Raw genomic sequence first — 6,575 nt, forward strand, 5'->3', positions numbered from 1 at the left:
AATACCTGCAGATATTATTAAAATCTCAATACTGCCATGACATGCATGACCTTTAAATGTGTGTGTAAAGTTTTGACTATTACTCTAGAACTAGTGGCCCCAGGTGCGATGGAAAATGTGAATGGTCATTAGTATGGACCTGGCTAGTTTGGGCCCCAAATCCGCCACAAGTTAATTATGCTGGGAACTCATATCTTGGCTTTGCACTCTGGCAGAAGAGCAACATGACTTCATTATTAATTATGAGACAACAGCTAATTACAGTCATCTGTAAGTTCTTGGGACTGGTAGTGGGGCTGGAACCAACCATGTTCAAGTGCATTGAGTTAACCAGTGACATCACATAGACTGTAGCTTGTAGCCGTAGATTCACATGTTTGGAGAAAGGACATGCTAACCTCTAACTACCTTGGTGGCTGTCATGTGAGATGGGTGTGATGGGTGATGTCATAATTGGACTCATATGTTTAAAAAAGATGCATTTGGCTGGATATACAACATGTGCCCTGATGCTATTATTTATCATAAATCAGCTACATTTTTAATCCTGGAGAATGTATGCCTCATTTAAAACCTTTCTTCTGCTTCATTATTTCTGACACTGAGGTGATGCAATGTTTGCCTCTTGTTAAAAATGACACCCCTCAGCTGAGATGGATGCATGTGTTTGTGTTGAACTGCTTATCTCTCTGACAGCAGGCTGAAGCAGGCTGGTCACAAAGCTTTGTTTGATTGACAGCTCATTAGTATGAAGGAGAAATTCTCAGGAGAACCAGTTCTAAAAGGTCAATATGGTGAAAGGGACAATCTGTGATGCGTTATTACCCCCAAATATGACAATTTTCTGACCAAAAGCGTTTATTAAGGGTCATTTGAGATGCTGTGATTCCCTCTAGTGGTGATGATTATTTGGTGCATTGGTTAAATGACGAGGCCTTGACTTGAAAATAACCTCTATTTGTTAGACAGGCAATAGAGCTCTAATAAAGTCATGTCAGTGTCATAAGTGTAGTAAAAAGTGTGCATACACTTATAAAGAAAATGACACTATACGGCCAAAAGTATGTGGACACTGTGGAACTACTTAGTTCATGCAAACTATTGCAAACAGATGGAAAAATCAATCATATAAAACTTAATTGTTTTCAACTAGGTGCTGTTTCTGTATAATTCTGTCCCTGTGCACAAAGCAAAGTCCATGAAGATATGACTTGACGGTTTTGGTGTAAGTAACTCCAGTGGCCTGGACGAATGACTAAACTAATAAATATACACCGACATAAAATTAAAACCACCTCCTCCATCTGTTTCTTTACATACTTTTTTTTTTTTAGCTTCCTTTCATGCTATTCTTCAGTGGTCAGGACTCTCCCAGGAGCACTACAGAGCAGGTATTATTTAGGTGGTGGATCATTCTCAGCACTGAAGTGACACTGACATGGTGCTGGTGTGTTAGTGTGTGTTGTGCTGGTATGAGTGGATTATTAAGCACCTCACTGTTACTGCTGGACTGAGAATAGTCCACCAACCAAAAATATTCAGCCAACAGCGCCCTGTGGGCAGCGTCCTGTGACCACTGATGAAGGTCTAGAAGATGACCAACTCAAACAGCAGCAATAGATAAGTAATCGTCTCTGACTTTACATCTACAAGGTGGACGAACTAGGTAGGAGTGTCTAATAGAGTGGACAGTGAGTGGACACGGTATTTAAAAACTCCAGCAGCATTGCTGTGTCTGATCCACTCATACCAGCACAACACACACTAACACACCACCACCATGTCAGTGTCACTGCAGTGCTGAGAATAATCCAGCACCTAAATAATACCTGCTCTGTGGTGGTCCTGTGGGGGTCCTGACCATTGAAGAACAGCATGAAAGTGGGCTAACAAAGCATTCAGGAAAACATATGGACTACAGTCAGTAATTGTAGCACTACAAAGTGCTTCTATATGTTAAGTGGAGCTGATGAAATGGACAGTGAGAGCAGAAACAAGGAGGTTCTTACATGCTTGTGTAAACGTTTTTCAGCTATATTTTCCTCAGTAAAGGGTTCTACTATGCTCTAGCCTGCCCTTTTCCCCAAAATAGTTGTATTTGTTTCCTAGTGTCCTCTTTGGTCACTGCTGTCTGCTCAGGGATATTGGGACTATTTTCTCCAGTGGTCCAATGCTTAGCATGCTCAGTGGTTGAAAATGAATTCCTCTGGTCATATGTTAGACCCATCCCTAACCACATGGTGGAAGCAGAGGGTTGTTTTGGCACCATGGTTCGTATCCTGGCTCAGTTTCATGGTCGGAAAACCTCCTGCCTCGTTTAGAGCCAAGTAAACTAGAGGAAAAGAAAAATATCTATCCTGTAAATTCCTACTCCGTATGAATACACGTGGCCAACAATATAAGACTATAAATGTGGCCTGTAAAACTCATAAAAGTGTCTCTAATGACTGTAAAAAAACTTAATATGGAACCATGTCTGGAAAGCATGGGACTGTTAAAATGTCAGTTTGCCAAGTGTGGAAAAATATAGGGAACCTTGGAGAAAAAGGCAGGCCTTGTTTAACATGATACAATCTCTTTAGGACTTAAAGAATTTTACCCTTAATTTAGACTTTAGGGAACTTGATAGAGTCAAGGCTGGACAGTTGGATGTTAATGCTTAGTGACTTTTAACAAAATTGAATTGCAAGTTATGGACTAGTAAACTGTCCGGGGTGTTTTTTACATTTCGCCCAAAGAATTGGACCCACAGTGACCCTGAATATGATAAAGCGGTGGTAAAACAGACAGTGAATGAGTGAATGATTTTTAAGTATTTAGGTAAGTATATATTTTGCACATTTCATTTTGTTGTGGATTTAATCCTGAATGGATATAACTGGCACTTTACCCATCAATCTGTACCTCTTCCTATAATGACATGTTTTTAGAGTTTTCCCCCCAAATAATGACCAAAAACTGTAATCTCATTTTTAAAAAGTATTTACATCCTTAGTGTGGAACTGCAAATTGAGGTCCGGTTCATCCTGTTTGCTTTAATAAGCCTTAAAATGTGTCTAGAACTTGACTGGAGTCCACCTGTTGCAACCCAAACTGAGAGGACATAGTCTGGAAAGGCACACATGAGCTTTGAGTGTTTTCAGGACCACAGCAGCCTCAAAGATTTAAAAATGTAAAAAGCTTGGCACAACCCTGAAACTTCTGAAAAAAGAGCTTTCTGTGCAGAGAGACTGGAGAACCAGTTGGATGGACAGCCATCTCAGTAACACTTAATAAATCAGACCATTAAGAAAGAGTGCCAAGAGCAGCCAGTGTTGAGTAAACAGCACAGGATTGCCCACTAGATTTAGAAGTGTTCTAAATGGCTGGTAAAGGACAACATGCAGAAAATGTTTCTTTGGTCTGACAAGTTAGAAAAAGTAAACTCTTTAAGAGGAACAGCAGTCACTGTGTCTATTGAAAAACATCCTTACAATAAAATGCGTATGTGATTCAGGTGCAAAAGTCTGAATCAAGTCTGTGTATACATGAAAATACATGCCAGGACTTGCAGTGGTCCAGTTTTCATATGACAAGATACTAGACAAGTGGCTTCTGTAAAGAGAAATGTTTAAATCCACCCACAAGTCAGGTTAGCAACATGAGCCAAAAATAAAAAATATAGCTGGCTATCCAGAACAATGCCAAGGTTTTGTGTATTTTCAGATGATGTGATCTAAGAGTAATTGTTGGTGATGTTAGATCTCACTATAAGGACATATCTCCAGGAATATACAATTTATGGTTAAATGTATTTGGACACCTGACCATGAGCTTGCTGGGCATCCCATTTCAAAAACAAATAGTATCAAAATACCTTTTATACCTCTGTGTGATTTTTTCAGCTAACAGCCACTTATTGAGAGGGCTATTCACAAGACTTTGAACTATGTTTGTGGAAATTGGTGCCCAAGTAGCATTTATTTGGCTGGGCACTGATGTTGGTCAAGAAAGCCTCAACTGATTTTCCAGTTCATGCCAAAGTTGTTCAGTGAAGTTGAGGTCAGGTTTCTTTAAACCAAGCTTTTCTTTAAGTCTTTATAGACCTTGCTTTGTGCACAAAGTACACATTCATCCTGGAAGCATGTCATTTCCTGTATAAAGTTGATTTATTATGTGTGTATAAATTATTATTTATATCTATTAGCAATTGTTGCTGACATACATTAATTAAAGAAATTAAACGGAATGTCCCAGTACTTTTGTCTATATAATGTACGTATATCAGCTCAGTCTTTTTGGGGTTGGGCTTAGATTAACCAAGTTGTAAAAGTGCACATATTGTATCCAGAGGTAGCAATAAAAATAACATTTAATAAGGACATCCAAAACACACACAAAAAAACTTCATTTGTGATCAAAAACTAAGAGTAAGTTGTTTTTGTTAGTCGGTGCACCATGCATTTAATTTACATGGCCCACACAGAGAGGCAGCAGGTAGTTTTTGTTAGGTTTTTCAGATATTTAGCTGTGGCAGAGCTCAAAAAGCAGTGTGGCAGAGCTCAAAAAGCAGTGTCAAGTCGATTGTGTGTCAGCCTGCTGGTTTTCCGCTCATTTACACCTCCACGCTTCCCTGTCATGTGACCTCAAGTTTCCCACTGTCAGTGGTGTGAATCACTAAAACAGGTTTCAATTCTAGCAGCAGTTTCTGGATGAGCAGTATTTACAACAAACGTTCAGCTGATTTTTAACATACATTTATTTATTTATTTATTTATCAATACTATCTGCTTCATCCTGATTATTATCACTATGAATTCAGAACCCAACCAGACACACTTGGTGCAGGAACACACCCATGGTAAAGGAGCCAGTTCATTGTGGGGTACTACACAATCACCTATTTACTCATTCATACACACAAATGAGCTATTAGAGCACTGAATACTCTTACTAACAGGTTTGATGGAAAGGAATGTAGAGCATTTTACAGCAACGATACAACTCATTTCTCCAGACACAATATGTGCAATGAGCTACAGCTTTAGCAAACTACAACAAAGAGGCTCCACTTTTATTCTGAGTAGATTGAAGTCTGAAGAGTCGGTTCAGTGATTGTGGTTTAAAGATGTAAGAGAACAACGTGATGCAACCCAGCATCAGGGGTGTTAGTTTGGTTTCGTTCTGCCTCTCAAATACTACTACTCAGGATTGTTGACTTTGGGAAAGATGGGCACTGATGTCCTGAGAGAGCCCTCATGGCTGTACCTTCTACCCTGGATCCCAGTGGTAGAGGGCTAGATTAATGTATTTGCTGCACCACCCAAGTGCCTGGTTGTGATTAAGATTTTAGTATATTTAAATTGATAATTTACATTTTTGGCATTTAACAGACACCTTTATACAAATCGACTTACAGTACTGTGACAGTATACTGTCTAAGCAATTGAGGGTTAAGGGCCTTGCTCAGGGGCCCAACAGTGGCAACCTGGCAGTGGTGAGGCTTGAACCAGCAACCATTTGATTAAGGCAAAAGTTTAGGAAAGACCCTTTCATGCACACATTACACATTAACACACAAGTAAAAAAAGCTCTTATTGTGTAAACTGCATGTCTTTATGATCATAGTATGCTTAATTTATGACCTGTACATTATTTCCAGATGTATTCTGAAAACCTTTCACTGAATATGATATTATGAGACACCCAGGATGCAAAGGGTTACATGAAAAACAGCAACATGAGGAATACAGCTCTCAATATTGGCAGCCGCTCAGGTTATTATGAAATGTTTTTACCTTACTCTTCCCCATTTTTTACAAAGTCCAGGCAGTGAAGAAGCAAAACTTTGCAGTAGATCGGGCCAGCATTGATTCAAGCACATTTTGGAAGCGACCCAAAGCAAATGTATCACATTTAGCTAATACAGAACAAAGATGCTGCCAAAAAATAAACTCAACTAAATCTTGTACAGTAATACTTACCTACCATATTTTTTCCTATGTACCTTGAGCTGCTGTAATGCTTGAGTTTCCTTTTGGGATTAATAAAGTCTATCTATCTATCTATCTATCTATCTATCTATCTATCTATCTATCTATCTATCTATCTATCTATCTATCTATCTATCTATCTACTTAAAGTACAGCTTAAATAAAAGGACTTCTAAAAAGTTAATATAGAATAGTCACTGTTATTAAAATGTAATTACTTACATACAAACCTGATTTCTGGAAAAGTTTGGACATTTTTTAAAAATGCAATAAAAACATTTCTTTTTTATAATTTTATTTTACTGACTGTAATCCAGCCAAATATGTTGTGACAGGGCAAACTAGGAATGAAAAAATAATAGAATATTAATTTAACACAGGTTTGAATTATTCCACAATAAAGCAGGTGAATTGGTAACAGCTGAGGGTATCATGATGTGGCCACTTTGTACCAAACAATTCTCAATCAGTTTGCTAATAATTTAGGTCTTTTTTCATTTACCGTATATAATACATAATACGTACATAAGATTCATGGAATCCTGAGAAATCTCAGTCTGTGTAGGACAAGGCCAGAAACCACTGTTGAATATAATTGACTAT

The sequence above is a fragment of the Trichomycterus rosablanca genome, chromosome 2 (genome assembly GCF_030014385.1).
Source record: "Trichomycterus rosablanca isolate fTriRos1 chromosome 2, fTriRos1.hap1, whole genome shotgun sequence".
In the NCBI taxonomy this organism is placed as follows: domain Eukaryota; kingdom Metazoa; phylum Chordata; class Actinopteri; order Siluriformes; family Trichomycteridae; genus Trichomycterus; species Trichomycterus rosablanca.